The sequence below is a fragment of the Botryllus schlosseri genome, chromosome 9, assembly GCF_051294905.1.
Source record: "Botryllus schlosseri isolate E-star chromosome 9, Bs_hap1, whole genome shotgun sequence".
NCBI lineage: Eukaryota > Metazoa > Chordata > Ascidiacea > Stolidobranchia > Styelidae > Botryllus > Botryllus schlosseri.
In genome coordinates this window covers 14,194,436-14,216,528 of record NC_137244.1, presented here as the reverse complement: position 1 = coordinate 14,216,528, position 22,093 = coordinate 14,194,436, and the positions used below count along the sequence as shown (strand labels likewise).

The 22,093-nt window shown below is 37.0% G+C and overlaps 1 protein-coding gene and 1 pseudogene across 2 annotated transcripts in view; both read left to right on the top strand.

The window, feature by feature from the left end:
• LOC145447207 (magnesium transporter MRS2 homolog, mitochondrial-like) overlaps nt 1–22,093 on the top strand; it is a 167,256-nt gene that overhangs the window by 133,185 nt on the left and 11,978 nt on the right. The window lies entirely within an intron of this gene.
• LOC145447043 (phospholipid scramblase 1 pseudogene) lies at nt 394–3,998 on the top strand (annotated as a pseudogene).

Here is a 22,093-nt window from a genome sequence, read left to right as displayed (position 1 = left end):
GACGTGCTGGTGTTCGGGTTATTTTCGGTAAGAGTTGTTTTAGACGGTTCGTTAGTATTCGGCTTGGGATTTTATAATCAACGTTTAGAAGACTGATCGGTCTGTAATTCCTTATATCATCTTTCCCTCCCTTTTTGTAAATTACTTTCAGGGTGGCTCTTGCGAGGTCCCTATTTACGTTTTGCTCGTCGTACATCTCGTTGGAGACCTCGACTAACTCCTCTGCCATGGTTTCGAGGTTCGTGGTGTACAGTTCAGCGCTAAGGCCATCTTCCCCTGGTGTTTTGTCTCGTTTTTGTTGTAAGATTGCAATTCGTAGCTCATCTTCGAGGATTTTACTATCGAGATTGTCTCGTTGTTCTATGGTGAGCGCTCTTTGCAGGGAGTCAGATTCAAATTGTTCTTAATGGAATTTCGGTTAATGAGATGCTACAAAGAAGTGAAGAAACAATATTCATTATGCAATATGCAAGCTGCACCGGGGTGCGCGCATGTCTTGTGCGTACTGAAGTTGGGATGTCAGAACATTCAATCGAATGATACAGTCGATTCATCCAACTCTTACATTAGGTCCAACGATTTCAAGGCCGGGCCGTTCATACTGACTCTGAAGAGCTGCGCTAAGTCCTCAGTCCATTACAATTCGTTGCGGTGGTGTCTTATACTTCCACAGGAAATTGATAATAAATTGCCATGATGGCTAATAAGACTCACCAAAGTCCCATAAATCTACATTAAATACAATTCATTACGTGTTTAATGCACGACTTTTGAAAGCAATACGACATATGACCCTGTTGGAATACTTGGTTACTTCAGCATTAACTTCAAGTTATTGCATAATCAAAATTATTTTCGTTTCAGGGGTGACCAACCATTTCGGCCAAAGTGCCACACACACTTATCGAACCATTGCGCGGGCCACTAGTTTACAAGTTAAAAATAGGTTAATAATATCGATACTTGTTAGTTACGTGGCTTAGTTTGCAAGGACAGGACTATTCGTCGCCTGGACATATCGATATCGAGAGCTTCGGCTAACATGGCTCAATCATTTTGTCTTTGTGCGAGCGCCAACGCAAGGTCGCATGTTAGACGACACTTTCCCTCGTAATTGCGAATATAGTTAGTTCATAAGGCGTTTTTCCATTTTCCGGTTGGGGTAACAATATTAAAAGCCAGAAATCGCGCAAAGCGTGGAGACAATTTTGACGTTAGATAAGTCTACCACAAAATATTCTACTTTATAGTAATGTTTGAAGATCTACAAAAAATGTGACTGGCTTATGAATCTGCCAATGCGCTAGAACTGATATTTTAGTCATCAACATCCCAAGTGTTGCGGCCATACTGTCAAGGCCACTGCCATATATATTGCTGTAATTTCATTCTTTGTTTAGGTGCTCCTTTGATATTTGCAACATTAGAACTATTTTTGTTGGCTTTGTACACTGATATCGACTGGTACCTGTAACCTATGCTCTGACTAATACCTCGCTTTCACCTTAAAATGGGTTCTTTCAATGACATGTCAGTTTCTAAACATTAGTTCAATGATAGATGGCTATATTTGAATTGCAAATTGGTCAACTTATAGCAATGATAGGGATCATGATCATATTGGTTTGACGGGTAGCCTAAATCCCTACAAATTAGCCTCGAAGAAGTATCGCCTAATGAGATTAATAGCATCGGTTTCATTGTACCAGATCCATTCTCACAATTCAGTGTGGTTTTATGATATCAAATAATTTTATGTAATGCTTATCTAAATTATCGCTGTTAATTATCGTTGTGGACTAATTTATTTATAATATTTATTCCGTCATTATGCATGGGACAACTCATCTGATAACCTAATTCATGGATATTAATTCAATTAATTTGCCTATGCTCCACTACAAATGGATATAGGTGAATAGTTATAGGAATATCTTGAATTTATGTCTTAATATCAACTCATTTCATGTTTGGGAATGGAATTGAGCTAATTTGAAATATCGAGCCCACATAAATTAAAGCTTTGGAAAAACTAGAACCTTTTAATGCATATTGGATTTGCAATGCGTTTTTTGTGCATGTTTGCTCGTTGAAGTCTAAAGCCGAACAAAGGGAGATTTTCATCAAGCAGATGAAAATTCAGATGGCTGTTAAGTGTATCTGAATTTATTAACAGATAACAACGGTTAAGGATGTTTTTGAGACCTCATTCGCCTACTTATCCTGCTGTGAGGCTGTCAGTACAAATTATATCGTCAATAGTACGGCGTACTACTTGCGGCGTCTCAAATGTACAAATGAGTTCATGTATCTTTGTTATCGATGAACGTATATTCATATGTGAACATCTTACATTCCTAAATTTGATTACCCACGACAGGTCAATAGCATGTAAATTGCCTTAGTCGCTATGGATAATAAAATTCCGATAATTTCATCACCGGTTGGCGTCAATCTATGGATGGAGAAACCACCGGCGCTGGTGGGGTCTCCGCTCGGTCTGGAGTATATAGCTCCTTTGGAACATCTAAAAATAGAAACACTCGATTTGTTCACCAGGCGGGAAACAAATAATAAATTTGTTGTGAAAAACAGCATCGGCCAACAGTGCTACTATGCGTCTGAAGAGTTGGAAACCTGCAACCGACATTGCGGTGGTGACGAGCGAGGCTTTGCGATGCACATAGTCGATAATAGATACGAAGAGGTGATTCGGGTGGAACGCGAGTGGAAATGCTGTGTCGGGTATTGCTGGTGTATCAACGGTGATACGTGCGCCAATGTGATAGATGTCCAATCACCAGTGGGTGTTTCGATCGGTAGGATTGTCCAACGCAAATCTTCGTGGAAGCCGCGTTACGCAGTTCAAAACGCCAGCAACGAAACCCTGCTTCTCATCGAAGGCCCTTGCTCAGTGTGCAGCTGTTGTTGCGTAGACGATCCTTTCAACGTCTTCACTGCTGACGGAAAGACGGAGATTGGCGCGATAACGTACTACCATAGCTGCGGCGTTACGTTCCCTGTCGATTTGGATGTCAAAGTGAAGGCCATTTTGCTGGCCGCCACGTTTCTGATTAATGAGATGTACTTCGGAATGAATGTAACGGATGAAGTGGATGACACAGATTGCGGGGATGGTGATTAAAAATTGATATGCTCTCTACCTAATTTACCCTGTGTGACACTCTTAACCATAGTAGAATGATATATTTTCATCTTTCAGCTTCATCTTGCAATCATAAAGCGTATTAACCTTTATTCTCTGAACTGTACATCGTACACATCTCATTTGCTTTGAAATTGACACTGAAACCATTTTTGTATGTGTCCGTGTGTTTCTGAAGTTCGTGCTATTTTGTTGCCTGTTTTGTTATTTTGCGATGATGAATATGATTATGATTACGGATTAGGGCTTGGCATAATGATTCGAGTGCTCAAATCTGAGTTAAATGTTCATCGTAATGATTGGAGTCCAGTAGTGGGATTCTTCGTTTATGAGTAACGAAAATATACGCCCTTCACACTAGGAGTTATTCTATCAACAAAATGATTTTGCTCTGTCCTAATTATATTTATTGCCTTGTCACTAGCCGGGTCCGCTAAGAAGCTTCAAGGGCCAGGTTGTTTATTGGATCTTTAAGTTTGCAAGCTTAGCAGGAAATAGTATTGCTTTTGGATAACGGGCACCTTACCTACCCCAGTTCCACATCTCTGATTGCGGATAACGTAGCTAATGCATGAAGCACATTTCTTTTTGACTATTGCACTACTTGACAGTAAATATATGCCTTTGGACTACACATCATGTATTGCAGAATTTGAACTACAGCATATGTTTCATATTCAAACTTGATATTGCAGCGTCAACTTCTTATTGCTCATTTTCATACGAATCTGTACCTTTTCTGTTCCCGGTGTAACGATTATACCCCAGTATTGAATGAATTTCGTCGCTTGACATTGCACAAATGCGCCTGACTGATTGAGTTTTCTACTAACATTGTACAATTGAATAGTATATTCAATTCATATTGAAATGAACCCGAATATTTTCGGCTGACACTCGTCAGGGGTAATCGTCAGCAACTAGTAGAGAATTGGAAAGAACATTGTATATCAACAATCGAGAGGAACGCTCTCTCATTCACGAAATTCCATGCTTGTGACGTCATATTTTGTGATATGATTGTTGATATACAATGTTCTTTCCAATTCTCTACTAGTTGCTGACGATTACCCCTGACGAGTGTCAGCCGAAAATATTCGGGTTCATTTCAATATGAATATACTATTCAATTGTATATTGAAGTTCTGTACCTCCAAGAAGCTCTTCAAATACTATCATTGTGTTAAATATAATCAGCACGTCTGCTGCAGAAGCCTAACTTACACAAGATTGTAAGCACTTGATTACAATTGAATTTTGTCGATATCTTGAGACATCGTGTTTCGATCTATGAGGCTTTAGTTGGATAATTGCTCTTTATATACATTGGTCTTTACCTTAGCGCTTCAGGCTCGTATGTCTGGATCACATTTATAATTGCTGCAGTAACGTCGGATCCTCAAGATGCTATCAATATAATATCCATAGGCCTACTTACTGTATACACTCCTATTTGCACATTACTTTCAATTCCTACTCTTTCCGTGAGATGCTTTCAGTACGAAGCTTTTGAACTTACCTGCCCATTGTGAGAATGTAGGCTTATTGTTTGTTTTTATCTAGTGGACGTGGATTAAATTTGAATGGGGTGTTTTTAGATTCTCTGTAATGGCATATCATGTCACTTTGCATAGTTGATGCTGATGAATATTGTGAATAGTAATTTAGGCTTCTTAGTCCCTAATCTTTCACTTTTGTGTTGCAAGATATCATTCTTCTTAAGCAGTAGGCTACTTTTCCAAAACTTGATCTGAAATGTGACTAACATTATTATGCAGACTGAACATAATGTTTTTAATTTTGAATGAAAATAACAATCGCTATTATGCATTAAGGTAGGTATGTAACTACATATCAATAAACGGTATCTATTTGCAATGTGTCGTGTGTGCTCTATTGGAACAGTTTATTACCAATCAAAGGATGCCTTTTGTCAAAGGCACAACTGTTTTGCTTATCAGGTGAGGTAAGTAGACAAGGATTATTTCTTCGCTCACCTTTGCAACAAAAGATTGGGCTATATTATGAAATTATTACTCATCCTGTCATTGGGCCCGAAGCTTTTCGGCTGACCCTCGTCAGGGGATATCGTCACTAGGGCTAGGCAAAATCGAGTACCTGAGTGATTCGATTCTGAGTCGAGTATTACGCTTCGAATCGAGTCGAGCATTCGAGTATCACTCATTATGACGTCACAGCAGAATGCACCAAGTCAAAGTTCAAATATGTACCTTTTATGCGACCACAAAGAACATGATGCCTGTTATCCGTCACATTAAAGACAGTAGGGTATTTTTTCGGTCATACCGATTTCATTGCATTTTTTGACAATGTTGTGGGATGATCATGACTTGTGTTATTTCCAGTAAGGTTCGTAGCTTTGTACTATGTCTCGTATGCTGCGAAACGCCCAATCAAAGTTTCAAGGCTTCCTCAGTGGAGAATAGCATCAAAACTATATTTCTCGCTAGCAAATTAACTTTCGGTTGCGAGTTAATTTCAATACATATAATTTCAATAGTCGAAAAATTCGTCTTTTACTACTCGACTCGAATCATTAAAATTATTACTCGATTCAGATTCGAGTGCTCGAATCATTGTGTCCAGCCCTAATCGTCAGCAATAATGCGAGAATTCGAATAACTATGTTTAACAACAATATGTATGTCGCTAATTATGACGTCCCACAGAAAATATACAAAGTTAGAAAAACGAGAGAACTGTAGCGTTGGCACGGATATAGCGAAAAGCAAAACAAGTCAATGCGCGATTTTCAAATGATACCCAAATTCTTTCGGTTGGCTAGACTAGGTTTACTCATAGTGATGATGGTGGACTTAAGAACAGAAAAATGAAATAAATTGCGACCCTTAGCCAACATAGAGAAGATGTCCTCATTATAATTAGCAGCATATGTATGATTTTCGAGTAAATGTTTGCCGATAGAAGACTTTTGACCCATGGCCTGGTTCAAGACCCATGGCCTGGTTCGAGAACAAACGGATTGTTATGCTGCGATTTCGAGATATACGATTTGACAGACAGTGGGGTGTGTTCTTTGAAACGGTCCTGCAACCGTTTGGAAGTTCTCCCTGCGTACCGACAATCGCAGAGACGCTTGAATTCATGACTTACAGTACTTTGTTTTAAAGCCGGTAGAACGTCCTTTCGAGTTGCAGGAACATCGGTATCGTGGTAAAAGCAACATTGGTTTTCACCATTGGATAACAGCGGTAGACTGCTGAAGTTATCTGCTTTTCAAATCGATAAGAAACCAGGCCAATCACAGGTAGATAGATGTATACACATCCCCACTTTCACGAGAAACTTCTTCGAGAGTTTCTTTTGATTTGGTACCATTCCGATGACTTGACTTATTATTTACTGTCCGCTTGATAACATACTCTGGTTATCCGTTGTCAATGAAAATTTTACGGATATACTCAAGTTCACTAAGGTGCCGATTAAATTGATTTTACGACTTTTGGGGCTGAAAGAGTTCCATCGAAGGTAATGACCTGGAAATGTGGGCTTCCTATAAACGGAGGTAAGGAATTGACCATCCTGTTTCTTCACAAGAATGACAAGGAATGCCATGTGGTTGTTTATAACATGTCTTGGATGTATGAAGGTGATGGTACCAGTGGTTATTAGCTTAATTAGTTGTTTGCTTTTCATAGCCAAGAACCACAATATCTTGAGTTCTTTTTGTACTTGACAGCAGGCCGAAACCTATCTGCAGCACCATCATTTCAGCCACAAACACTATTGGTGAGTAATGAGTATACACCCGAAGCATTTTGCTGTATAATGTACATAATGATGTATATACTGTGATATTGATGATTCCTACTGCTATCACGTAGCCTACTAGAAGAGTAGTTGTTTAGAGGAATTAAAGGGCTGTGGTGCCAATTCCAATGTACAAATACGAGCTAATTAGTGATGTTTATGTTGTTAAATGCCAGGACTGTCTGATTCCAAGACTTTATTCGTGTGAGCTTCAACTCATGATGTCGTTCTGAGCTGTATATTGAAATAAAGCATATTTGACATGATCCCACTGACCCAGAGGTGGTCAAAGTAGTCAATAACGCTACTCAAGTAGAAGTAGAAGTAGCGACGTAAAATCTACTCAAGTACGAGTAGAAGTAATTTTTCAAAAAGGCAACCTTAAACTACTTGAAGTAGAAGTCGAATTTCCTGGCTTGAAATCTACTCAAGAAAGTAAGTAGTTTTGAAAGCGGTCATAATCAGACATGGGGTGATTACTTCATGAATGCAATCGATTGCAATTACGATTACTACTGAATAACGCGATGACGATGACGATTACAACAAAATCAGGAAGTAGTCGATTACGATTAGATTGGAAAAGTAATCACGATTACTCACGATTACATTTTCTTTGCTTCTTAGAACTAATATTGAAAGATATATTGGAGACAATATAAGGATTGCGCGGAAAAGGCCTAATGAGATAACAACTTTATTTAAAAATTATGCGTCATTTGCTTGTTACATCATAATGTACCTATTGCCCATTTTTATAGAGCACGGTTTATCGCACCCAATTATTTGCATTCATGCCAGGTCCGTAAATGCCGCACCCTAGATTCCTCAATAGGGTGGGGAGAGAGCTCGAAGGGGAATGAAAAGTATTTAGAAAAACCAACATAAATTCTAGAGTATTTTCAAGAGATTTCTTTAACATCAAAATTTTCTTCGAGCTTCGCGATTTAAATGTCTCTAGATAACTTTTTTAAATGGCCGAAACAGCCCGTCGTCAGCCCCGCCCCCCAAACGTTGGTCTCCCCCCATGGACTTATATGCATAACTCCTGTGGGTTTAGCCCCCAGACCAGACCCCATCGGCCGGGATGCACTTCTCAGCGAGATTTCTTGTATACACTATACTGGTGGCAATGTTCTATGCCCTAATCGCGCTAAGCGCGGAATTTTTTAATGATTCATGATTCAATCGGTCAATAATATTGCTAATTGCATGTATATTGAAGAGCTTCTTGGAGGTACAGAACTTCAATATACAATTAAATAGTATATTCATATTGAAATGAACCCGAATATTTTCGTTCAATGTACTATTTTTAGGTGGTACACGAACTCCTTTTGTTGGCAGAGTTTTGGTTGGTGTATTTTGATAAAAGTTGATTCCAAGGCACACAAATGGAATAGTGAGCGACCTCGCCCTACGATTCGAAATCGGTCGTCTCGATAATTATTCGCACAAATCGGATTATCCAACAGATGTTTGCCGATGGCAGAATTAATGGCCTTTGATCGATCAGCATCAATCTTAAGTGGATGAGTTAAGGGTGAGCTTTTCACTGAGCATGTATATTGCTATATTTTTCTAACCTCTCTCAGCTCACGTCTCAGTTGTACTGCTAGAGCTGAGTGAGGTGCTGTCTTGGAAATATTCGCGAGGGCCCGTTGGTATAATTACTTCGTTACACACCAATTAAATTACGCCACGTCGCCTTAATTGCCACGCCTACATTGCCACATCATCCGCCCATTGCCGCACCTATAGGACGCCCCCTTGCCACATCATCCACCCATTGCCGCACCTATAGCATGCCCATTGCCACATCATCAGCCACACCCATTGCCACATCATCTGCTACGTCATCAGCCATGCCCATTGAACACATTTCTGTGAATGTGAATTTGAATTCAATTGATTTATGTGCGTATTTATATCTGCAATAACACTTCGCTAACGGAAACCAGTTATTGTCATGATAACCAAAAACTATGATGTATATGCATGGCTGTATTCGCCAGATATATATTATCATTATGTGTATTTAGGACTTTGTATTTTCACGGATAATATGAGCAACGCTGAACTAGGTGTGGTTTTATGATGATATATCAAAATTCTACACATCAACACTAATTACTTAATATAAAATGCGATTTTGAGCGCAGCGACTTGATAATATTAATCCCTACGCTTCTGATGCATGATTTTTTGTGATAAGGACCTAGGTAACATTCAGAGTCTGCAACGATTGTTTGGATATACATTATAGCAATACCCCACTAAACTATAGGTGGTTATATTACTCTATTGGTCAGAGATAACTCATCCGTCCATATTTTTAAACTTGATTTATGTATCCAAGTTACGGTCTCTGCAGCCTCCACATTTTACGACTTATTTTCATTAGACGCAGGCAAGCGATTCTCAAGTTCAGAGCTACGGAAACAAATCACTAGCATGTGCGCGTTCCGAATAGTCTTGTATAATTTTCTAAAGTCGTAACAGCTTAGTAGCATATACGCGAATCCCAAGTCGAAAATAATCGAACGAACTATATAGCCGCAGGCGTGCGATTCGCAGGGCTTTAATTTTACAAACACTTTCTATGCCTGTACGCGAACCCCAGCGTTATAACGATTAGGTCTAATTAGCGCGTTCTAAAGCCGTAAATTTAGTCAACATCATTGGGATAGCCATGATTTAAAGATGGTGATCGAGTGTGACAATAGCACTCGTCAAGGTTAGACAAACATAACCTTAAACTACTCTCTACTTCACAAAATATAAAGTTATAAAAGTACGCAAATTTCTATGAAAACCCGTTAAATAGAAGTAAAATTAGCCTAGAAACATAACTACTTACTGAAAAATCGTTACGTAGAAGTGGAGTTAGTCAACGAACATAACCACTAACTTTGAAATCTCTACTTGTACTTGTATTCGAGCAGAATTGCGACCGATGCATTAATGACTTTAATACTATGTACGTTGAATTATCCACACCTATGAGTCGAAATGTTGTTAAGTAACTCATGTTTTCAACATAACCTAAACGCAAAGTTGACGAATTTCCATGTTGATCAAATACCACAAACTTTTCTTGCTTTCAGACCTCGAACCTACGCGAACACTTGTTCATTGGAACTTAAGTCCAAATTCCTTAACTAACTACATAATCCCTAGTAACGTAGTCAGACGCATAACGAAATTTACGCAAATCGGTATTGCTCTGCGATAATTTTGACCACTATGTTTTGATAATAACTTGCTTCCGAGAAATAGATAACATTCATTATACGTTAGATGATACTTTTCCTTTATATTCTATTATGTGTATTTAGGGCTAATGCGTCATCACTATGTTGGCGACAGGCCTGATTTGAACACGCTAATTTTGCAAATTAAACTTATCACCCACCACGAACACTCAATGAAGAGCACCCTGGAGCACCCACATAAATGCTCCACAATTTGTGACGTATAATATACTGAGCATATAATAAGCTGACAAAACTGATACTTGAGTACTCCGAAATGAACAAGTATTTTACCTTTACACGACGTTTTTGTAAAATGAATACTAATGGCACGCGAATGATCATAGACTAAGCTTGCTTTCAGAGTTGGAAACTAAATGCATATGAAAATTTAACTATGTTTTCCCCTCACGCATCAGATGTAGGCCTACTCAAGTGTTTATGAGGCGGCGAATAGTTCGAAGGTTGTTGGTATGCAAGGACGTCACATAGAATTGTGGAGTTTTCTGTAAACTATAATCCAGTGATCTATTTTCAATCACTATACTTTTATTAATCTAAACTAAGTACTGTTAGTAGGCAAATCCTAGAAAAGTATCCTCTGATAAAAGCAGGAGTAATTCGTTATCTGTGAAATAAATAGATAGCGCGCAATATGAGCGGTGTTACGATGACTGACAAATACTTTGAATTAATGCATAGAAGTAGCGATTTCGAACTACGTAAAAAGTTAGTCGAGCTCACGCATTTTCCATTTTCAAAAGTCGACGTTTTTTGTAAAATGAATATTAATTTTAATAAAAAATAAAAAAGAGCGAAAAATTACATTTTATCTCGGAACACAACAAGAAAAATCGTATGAACTTGTAAACTACTTATTTATGACATAATAATAATTCTACTTGTACACTTATTCACATTTTATACCACTTTTAGTAATACTTAACGGTTTCAGTTTTAAATAAAACTCGGAATATAAACTAATCGAAAAATTCGGTAACCAATTTCGCGTAGGCTATGCATACAGATGAGGGAAGTTACATCAACGCGTGTTAACTAGTTGTATTATGTAGCTTGTAATTCATGCAAGTTTCGAAACTTCTACACCGAGTCTTTTTAAAGTAGATAGAAACGAAAAACAATTACGCCTAGGCTATGCATACAAATGAGGAAAGTTCCATCAACGCGTGTTAACTAGTTGTATCGAGTTATCGAATGAGTTTTTTCCTTACATCAAAACAACTAGAATGTGTAACTACATTAAAAAACGTTCCTAACCCTTAACGCACCCGCGATAAATCGTACAAGCAACAAGTTTCGAGTAATCGAAATCGCGCCCCCTGAATTCAAAGCTTATTTCGAGATCTAAGCTACTTTGAAAATGAGGATCCTAGGATTTGCTTGAGTTTCATCTATATTTTACAATGCGTTTTCGCGTTCCAGAATGACTTATGTCAATGAAAAATAGCCATTGATCATGGTTTTGTTTTTGAAAGATGTCGCGATGCCGATGAATTTTATAGTTCTTGTAAAAAGTTGTTTGTACACAATATATGTTTAAAGTAAGTCCTACGCATTCATGATTTCGTCCGAGTTCGTATTTTAGTAATATATACTAATTTACGATAGCGCGTTTGTAACTTGTGCAAGTACAGGAATATCATAATTCTTGAACCGTGCTCAATGCTTAATGGAGCATTTTTGCTATTTTTCCTCGCCATAAGTCATTCTGGACCGCGTAAACGCATCGTACGATATAGATGAAAGTTATGCAAATCCTAGGATCCTCATTTTCAAAGTAGCTAAGATCTCGAAATAAGCTCTGACTTGCTATTCTCCTCAAAGCATGGAATTATCAAGAGTATCACCTTCGATCACTGAAGAAATGGATGAAATTATATTCGAAGCATATTCCTTGACCAGGAATTTTATCATGTACGAACTCGACGGCTCATGCGTTAAGGTAAATACGAAAGCAGAGATAACCTTACGTCGAGTTGGGGATGAAATATTCGAGCGACATCGAACTGTCCTAAACGCAGTCTCCAAACGTCTCCGCTATTTGCACTTTTTCACATTTTATAACACCTTAAGTAGTACTTAACAGTTTTAGTTTTAAATAAAATACGGAATATAAACTAATCGAAAAATTCAGTTTTTGCGTGCATCTGTTTTGCGGGAGCGTATAGCACGTACCTATACATAGTCAACTTTAATAACTGAATTACCATGCTTAACATTGAATCCCAACTCTAAACTTGATACGTAGATGTAGGACATTATGGCAATGTACCATGCTAAATTTCATCACACATCTAATGATGGAACACCTTTAAAACTAACGCATTCGAATACCGACTTTTACGCGTATCTGTTTTGCGTGAACTTAGTATATCCCTATACATAGTCAATTTTAATAGCAGAATTACCGTGTTAAACATTGAATTCCCACCTTGAAAGTTGGTACGCGGTTATAGGACATTATAAAAATGCACCATACCAAATCCCTTCAGACATTTCATGATGGAACAACTTTAAAACTAACGCGGCTCTACATCGACTTTTTGCGTACATCTGTTTTGCGGGAGCGTATAGCACGTATCCATACATAGCCAACTTTAATAACGGAATTACCATGCATTGAATCCCAACTCTAAACTTGATACGTAGTTGTAGGGCATTATGGCTATGCACCATGCTAAATTTCATCACACATCTAATGATGGAACACCTTTGAAACTATCGCAGTCGAATACCGACTTTTACGCATATCTGTTTTTCGTGAACATAGCATATACCCATACATAGTCAATTTTAATAACAGAATTAGCATGCTAAACATTAAATTCTCACCTTGAACGTTGGTACGCAGTTGCAGGACATAATAACAATGCACCATACCAAATTTCGTCAGACATTTCATGATGTAACACCTTCAAAACCAACGCAGTTCTATACGGACTTTTGGCTAAATCTGTTTTTCCGTAGCGTAGCACGCACCTAAACATAGTCAATTTTATTAACGGAATTACCATGTTAATATTCGACTCCCTACCTTGAAACTCGCTACGCAGTTGTAAGACATTATGACAATGCACCATGTCAAATTTTGCAAGTACTTTATCTTTACACGATGTTTTTTTGTAAAATGAATACTAATTTTATTGAAAAAATAAAAAATAAAAAAGAGCGAAAAATTACATTATATCCCGGAACGCAACAAGAAAAATCGTATGAATTTGTAAACTACTTGTTCATGACATAATAATAATTCTACTTGTACACTTTTTCACATTTTATAACACTTTAAGTAATACTTAACAGTTTCAGTTTTAAATAAAAGACGGAATATAAACTAATCGAAAAATTCGGTAACCAATTTCGCGTAGGCTATGCATGCATACAAATGAGGAAAGTTACATCAACGCGTGTTAAAGTAGCTGTATCGAGTTATCGAATGATTTTCTCCTTACATCAAAACAACTAGAATGTATAACTAAATTAAAAAACGTATCTAAATGAGCTCCAGGGCATTGTGATTATGCTGCATACCAAATTTCATCACACATTTCATGATGGAACAACTTTAAAACTAACGCAGTTCTATAGCAACTTTTGCCTAAATCTGTTTTCGGTAGCGTGTACATATACATAGTCAGATTTAATAACAGAATTATCATGCTAATATGTGACTCCTCACCTTGAAACTTGGTACGTAGTTGTAGGACATTGTGATTATGCAGCATACCAAATTTCCTCACGCATTTTATAATGGAGCAACTTTAAAACTAACGCGGTTCTACATCGACTTTTTGCATACATCTGTTTTGCGTGGGGGCGTATAGCACGTACCTATATATAGTTGACTTTAACAACGGAATTACCATGCTTAACATTGAATCCCAACTCGAAACTTGATACGTAGTTGTAGAACATTATGGCAATGCACCATGCTAAATTTCATCACACATCTAATGAAGGAACACCTTTAAAACTAACGCAGTCGAATACCGACTTTTACGCATATCTGTTTTGCGTGAACATAGCATATACCTATACATAGTCAATTTTAATAGCAGAATTACCGTGTTAAACATTGAATTCCCACCTTGAAAGTTGATACGCGGTTATAGGAGATTATAACAATGCACCATACCAAATCCCATCACACATTTCATGATGGAACAACTTTAAAACTAACGCGGCTCTACATCGACTTTTTGCGTACATCTGTTTTGTGGGAGCGTATAGCACGTAGCCTACCCAAACATAGCCAACTTTAATAACGGAATTACCATGCTTAACATTGAATCCCGATTCGAAACTTGATACGTAGTTATAGGACATTATGGCAATTCACCATGCTAAATTTCATCACACATCTAATGATGGAACACCTTTGAAACTATTGCAGTCGAATACCAACTTTTACGCATATCTGTTTTTCGTGAACATAGCATATACCCATACATAGTCAATTTTAATACCAGAATTAGCATGCTAAACATTAAATTCTCACCTTGAACGTTGATACGCGGTTGTAGGACATAATAACAATGCACCATACCAAATTTCGTCAGACATTTCATGATGTAACACCTTTAAAACTAGCGCAGTTCTATAGCAACTTCGCGTGAATCTGTTTGCGGGAGCGTAGCACGTACCTATGCGTGATCAACTTTAGTGATGGAATTACATATGTAATTAAGTTTCAACACTTTTACAATGATTCGTCTTGCTTCCTATAACATCCCACTCGAGAAAATGCGTCGTAGGATATAGATGAAACTAGCACAACTCATCAAGACCGCTGAAAACAGTACATTTCAACATTTAGTAGCTGTAAATTTCTAGTAAAGTACAAGACGTGATGATTTCCGAGTGAGTTAAAAAGTAAGTATTGCAGGTATAGTTTACCTGAAAACCGAATACTCTGAAATAGAAGTAGATGCAGTGTAAATAGTTAATCACTTGATTAAGTTTAGTGCAAGCAGATAAAGCCTATACTTGAGTAGTACAAAATGCACGAGTACTTCGCTATCGCCTCCCTCCACGTAATAAGTGTCTACGGTTTAAGACTGCTTTTACCGATACTCGTCGGTTTCAGTTTTAGATAGAATTCGGAAACCAAATAATTTCATAAACATAAGCTAATTTAATGAATTTACTCGAATGTACTATGCCGCGCGTCTTAGTATTAGGTGGTAGGGTTAGGAAGTGTTTTGTTTAAGAGCGCGCGGGAATGTTTTTTATGCCTATACAACTAAACGAATACCCATCGGCCTGCTTACTACATTTTAAATATTCTCTCCACTATTGTTTATACAACAATATACTTCTCTTAGTAAGCAATTTCTCGTGAATTCCGAAACATATTGACGCGTGTTAACTTCTATATTCGGTGATAGTATCATTTTCATGTCTGATAATGTTACTTGTCAAGGTGATACAAACGTAAGCTCAAACTACTTTAAAATTTAAAGTCTTACCAAATTTTATCTAACACTGAAACTGTCGAGTACCGATAAAGTACTCTAAAACCTAGTCACTTTTTACGTGGAAGGAGAACATAGCGAAGTACTTGTACATTTGCAGTACTTAAGTATAGGTTTGGCCTGCTTGCGCTATACTTAATGAAGTGATTACCTATTTACACTGCATCTACTTCTATTTCAGAGTTTTTCGCTTTTTCGACCAAACTATACCTCAATACTTACTTTTTAACTAACTGGGAAATCATTACTTCTTGTACTTTAGTGGGACTTTACTGCTACAATTTACTTTTTTCAGTGGATCACTGGTCTTGGTGAGTGTTGTCAGTTCCATCTATATCCTACGAAAAGCAACTTGAGTACTTCACGGGTTCGTATCATCGCAAATAATATATTCTAAACATGTTTAGATAGCGAGGAGGTGTAATTATAGGTGAAAGGGACAAATTTTATCTAAAACTGTAACTGTAAAGTACCGATAAAGTAGTCCAGAGTATTTTTTATGTTTATTCAGCTCAACGAATATCTTCATTTGGCCTGCTTACTACATTTTAAAGATTTTCTACGCTAGAAAAATCGCTGTAACATGATAAGTATATTATAATTAATCTTATCAGCGCGGCATAGTACATTCGAGTAAATTCATTAAATTAGCTTATGTTTATGAAATTATTTGGTTTCCGAATTCTATCTAAAACTGAAACCGACGAGTATCGGTAAAAGCAGTCTTAAACCGTAGACACTTATTACGTGGAGGGAGGCGATAGCGAAGTACTCGTGCATTTTGTACTACTCAAGTATAGGTTTTATCTGCTAGCACTAAACTTAATCAAGTGATTAACTATTTACACTGCATCTACTTCTATTTCAGAGTATTCGGTTTTCAGGTAAACTATACCTGCAATACTTACTTTTTAACTCACTCGGAAATCATCACGTCTTGTACTTTACTAGAAATTTACTGCTACTATATGTTGAAATTTACTGTTTTCAGCGGTCTTGATGAGTTGTGCTAGTTTCATCTATATCCTACGACGCATTTTCTCGAGTGGGATGTTATAGGAAGCAAGACGAATCATTGTAAAAGTGTTGAAACTTAATTACATATGTAATTCCATCACTAAAGTTGATCACGCATAGGTACGTGCTACGCTCCCGCAAACAGATTCACGCGAAGTTGCTATAGAACTGCGCTAGTTTTAAAGGTATTACATCATGAAATGTCTGACGAAATTTGGTATGGTGCATTGTTATTATCTCCTACAACCGCGTATCAACGTTCAAGGTGGGAATTTAATGTTTAGCATGCTAATTCTGTTATTAAAATTGACTATGTATGGGTATATGCTATGTTCACGAAAAACAGATATGCGTAAAAGTTGGTATTCGACTGCGATAGTTTCAAAGGTGTTCCATCATTAGATGTGTGATGAAATTTAGCATGGTGAATTGCCATAATGTCCTATAACTACGTATCAAGTTTCGAATCGGGATTCAATGTTAAGCATGGTAATTCCGTTATTAAAGTTGGCTATGTTTGGGTAGGCTACGTGCTATACGCTCCCACAAAACAGATGTACGCAAAAAGTCGATGTAGAGCCGCGTTAGTTTTAAAGTTGTTCCATCATGAAATGTGTGATGGGATTTGGTATGGTGCATTGTTATAATCTCCTATAACCGCGTACCAACTTTCAAGGTGGGAATTCAATGTTTAACACGGTAATTCTGCTATTAAAATTGACTATGTATAGGTATATGCTATGTTCACGCAAAACAGATATGCGTAAAAGTCGGTATTCGACTGCGTTAGTTTTAAAGGTGTTCCTTCATTAGATGTGTGATGAAATTTAGCATGGTGCATTGCCATAATGTTCTACAACTACGTATCAAGTTTCGAGTTGGGATTCAATGTTAAGCATGGTAATTCCGTTGTTAAAGTCAACTATGTATAGGTACGTGCTATACGCCCCCACGCAAAACAGATGTATGCAAAAAGTCGATGTAGAACCGCGTTAGTTTTAAAGTTGCTCCATTATAAAATGCGTGAGGAAATTTGGTATGCTGCATAATCACAATGTCCTACAACTACGTACCAAGTTTCAAGGTGAGGAGTCACATATTAGCATGATAATTCTGTTATTAAATCTGACCATGTATATGTACACGCTACCGAAAACAGATTTAGGCAAAAGTTGCTATAGAACTGCGTTAGTTTTAAAGTTGTTCCATCATGAAATGTGTGATGAAATTTGGTATGCAGCATAATCACAATGCCCATGAGCTCATTTAGATACGTTTTTTAATTTAGTTATACATTCTAGTTGTTTTGATGTAAGGAGAAAATCATTCGATAACTCGATACAGCTACTTTAACACGCGTTGATACAACTTTCCTCATTTGTATGCATGCATAGCCTACGCGAAATTGGTTACCGAATTTTTCGATTAGTTTATATTCCGTCTTTTATTTAAAACTGAAACTGTTAAGTATTACTTAAAGTGTTATAAAATGTGAAAAAGTGTACAAGTAGAATTATTATTATGTCATGAACAAGTAGTTTACAAATTCATACGATTTTTCTTGTTGTATTCCGGGATATAATGTAATTTTTCGCTCTTTTTTATTTTTTATTTTTTCAATAAAATTAGTATTCATTTTACAAAAAACATCGTGTAAAGATAAAGTACTTGCAAAATTTGACATGGTGCATTGTCATAATGTCTTACAACTGCGTAGCGAGTTTCAAGGTAGGGAGTCGAATATTAACATGGTAATTCCGTTAATAAAATTGACTATGTTTAGGTGCGTGCTACGCTACGGAAAAACAGATTTAGCCAAAAGTCCGTATAGAACTGCGTTGGTTTTGAAGGTGTTACATCATGAAATGTCTGACGAAATTTGGTATGGTGCATTGTTATTATGTCCTGCAACTGCGTACCAACGTTCAAGGTGAGAATTTAATGTTTAGCATGCTAATTCTGTTATTAAAATTGACTATGTATGGGTATATGCTATGTTCACGAAAAACAGATATGCGTAAAAGTCGGTATTCGACTGCGATAGTTTCAAAGGTGTTCCATCATTAGATGTGTGATGAAATTTAGCATGGTGCATAGCCATAATGCCCTACAACTACGTATCAAGTTTAGAGTTGGGATTCAATGCATGGTAATTCCGTTATTAAAGTTGGCTATGTATGGGTACGTGCTATACGCTCCCGCAAAACAGATGTACGCAAAAAGTCGATGTAGAGCCGCGTTAGTTTTAAAGTTGTTCCATCATGAAATGTCTGAAGGGATTTGGTATGGTGCATTTTTATAATGTCCTATAACCGCGTACCAACTTTCAAGGTGGGAATTCAATGTTTAACACGGTAATTCTGCTATTAAAATTGACTATGTATAGGGATATACTAAGTTCACGCAAAACAGATACGCGTAAAAGTCGGTATTCGAATGCGTTAGTTTTAAAGGTGTTCCATCATTAGATGTGTGATGAAATTTAACATGGTGCATTGCCATAATGTCCTACATCTACGTATCAAGTTTAGAGTTGGGATTCAATGTTAAGCATGGTAATTCAGTTATTAAAGTTGACTATGTATAGGTACGTGCTATACGCTCCCGCCAAACAGATGCACGCAAAAACTGAATTTTTCGATTAGTTTATATTCCGTATTTTATTTAAAACTAAAACTGTTAAGTACTACTTAAGGTGTTATAAAATGTGAAAAAGTGCAAATAGCGGAGACGTTTGGAGACTGCGTTTAGGACAGTTCGATGTCGCTCGAATATTTCATCCCCAACTCGACGTAAGGTTATCTCTGCTTTCGTATTTACCTTAACGCATGAGCCGTCGAGTTCGTACATGATAAAATTCCTGGTCAAGGAATATGCTTCGAATATAATTTCATCCGTTTCTTCAGTGATCGAAGGTGATACTCTTGATAATTCCATGCTTTGAGGAGAATAGCAAGTCAGAGCTTATTTCGAGATCTTAGCTACTCTGAAAATGAGGATCCTAGGATTTGCATAACTTTCATCTATATCGTACGATGCGTTTACGCGGTCCAGAATGACTTATGGCGAGAAAAAATAGCAAAAATGCTCCATTAAGCATTGAGCACGGTTCAAGAACTATGATATTCCTGTACTTACACAAGTTACAAACGCGCTATCGTAAATTAGTATATATTACTAAAATACGAACTCGGACGAAATCATGAATGCGTAGGACTTACTTTAAACATATATTGTGTACAAACAACTTTTTACAAGAACTATAAAATTCACCGGCATCGCGACATCTTTCAAAAACAAAACCATGATCAATGGCTATTTTTCATTGACATAAGTCATTCTGGAACGCGAAAACGCATTGTAAAATATAGATGAAACTCAAGCAAATCCTAGGATCCTCATTTTCAAAGTAGCTTAGATCTCGAAATAAGCTTTGAATTCAGGGGGCGCGATTTCGATTACTCGAAACTTGTTGCTTGTACGATTTATCGCGGGTGCGTTAAGGGTTAGGAACGTTTTTTAATGTAGTTACACATTCTAGTTGTTTTGATGTAAGGAAAAAACTCATTCGATAACTCGATACAACTAGTTAACACGCGTTGATGGAACTTTCCTCATTTGTATGCATAGCCTAGGCGTAATTGTTTTTCGTTTCTATCTACTTTAAAAAGACTCGGTGTAGAAGTTTCGAAACTTGCATGAATTACAAGCTACATAATACAACTAGTTAACACGCGTTGATGTAACTTCCCTCATCTGTATGCATAGCCTACGCGAAATTGGTTACCGAATTTTTCGATTAGTTTATATTCCGAGTTTTATTTAAAACTGAAACCGTTAAGTATTACTAAAAGTGGTATAAAATGTGAATAAGTGTACAAGTAGAATTATTATTATGTCATAAATAAGTAGTTTACATGTTCATACGATTTTTCTTGTTGTGTTCCGAGATAAAATGTAATTTTTCGCTCTTTTTTATTTTTTATTAAAATTAATATTCATTTTACAAAAAACGTCGACTTTTGAAAATGGAAAATGCGTGAGCTCGACTAACTTTTTACGTAGTTCGAAATCGCTACTTCTATGCATTAATTCAAAGTATTTGTCAGTCATCGTAACACCGCTCATATTGCGCGCTATCTATTTATTTCACAGATAACGAATTACTCCTGCTTTTATCAGAGGATACTTTTCTAGGATTTGCCTACTAACAGTACTTAGTTTAGATTAATAAAAGTATAGTGATTGAAAATAGATCGCTGGATTATAGTTTACAGAAAACTCCACAATTCTATGTGACGTCCTTGCATACCAACAACCTTCGAACTATTCGCCGCCTCATAAACACTTGAGTAGGCCTACATCTGATGCGTGAGGGGAAAACATAGTTAAATTTTCATATGCATTTAGTTTCCAACTCTGAAAGCAAGCTTAGTCTATGATCATTCGCGTGCCATTAGTATTCATTTTACAAAAACGTCGTGTAAAGGTAAAATACTTGTTCATTTCGGAGTACTCAAGTATCAGTTTTGTCAGCTTATTATATGCTCAGTATATTATACGTCACAAATTGTGGAGCATTTATGTGGGTGCTCCAGGGTGCTCTTCATTGAGTGTTCGTGGTGGGTGATAAGTTTAATTTGCAAAATTAGCGTGTTCAAATCAGGCCTGTCGCCAACATAGTGATGACGCATTAGCCCTAAATACACATAATAGAATATAAAGGAAAAGTATCATCTAACGTATAATGAATGTTATCTATTTCTCGGAAGCAAGTTATTATCAAAACATAGTGGTCAAAATTATCGCAGAGCAATACCGATTTGCGTAAATTTCGTTATGCGTCTGACTACGTTACTAGGGATTATGTAGTTAGTTAAGGAATTTGGACTTAAGTTCCAATGAACAAGTGTTCGCGTAGGTTCGAGGTCTGAAAGCAAGAAAAGTTTGTGGTATTTGATCAACATGGAAATTCGTCAACTTTGCGTTTAGGTTATGTTGAAAACATGAGTTACTTAACAACATTTCGACTCATAGGTGTGGATAATTCAACGTACATAGTATTAAAGTCATTAATGCATCGGTCGCAATTCTGCTCGAATACAAGTACAAGTAGAGATTTCAAAGTTAGTGGTTATGTTCGTTGACTAACTCCACTTCTACGTAACGATTTTTCAGTAAGTAGTTATGTTTCTAGGCTAATTTTACTTCTATTTAACGGGTTTTCATAGAAATTTGCGTACTTTTATAACTTTATATTTTGTGAAGTAGAGAGTAGTTTAAGGTTATGTTTGTCTAACCTTGACGAGTGCTATTGTCACACTCGATCACCATCTTTAAATCATGGCTATCCCAATGATGTTGACTAA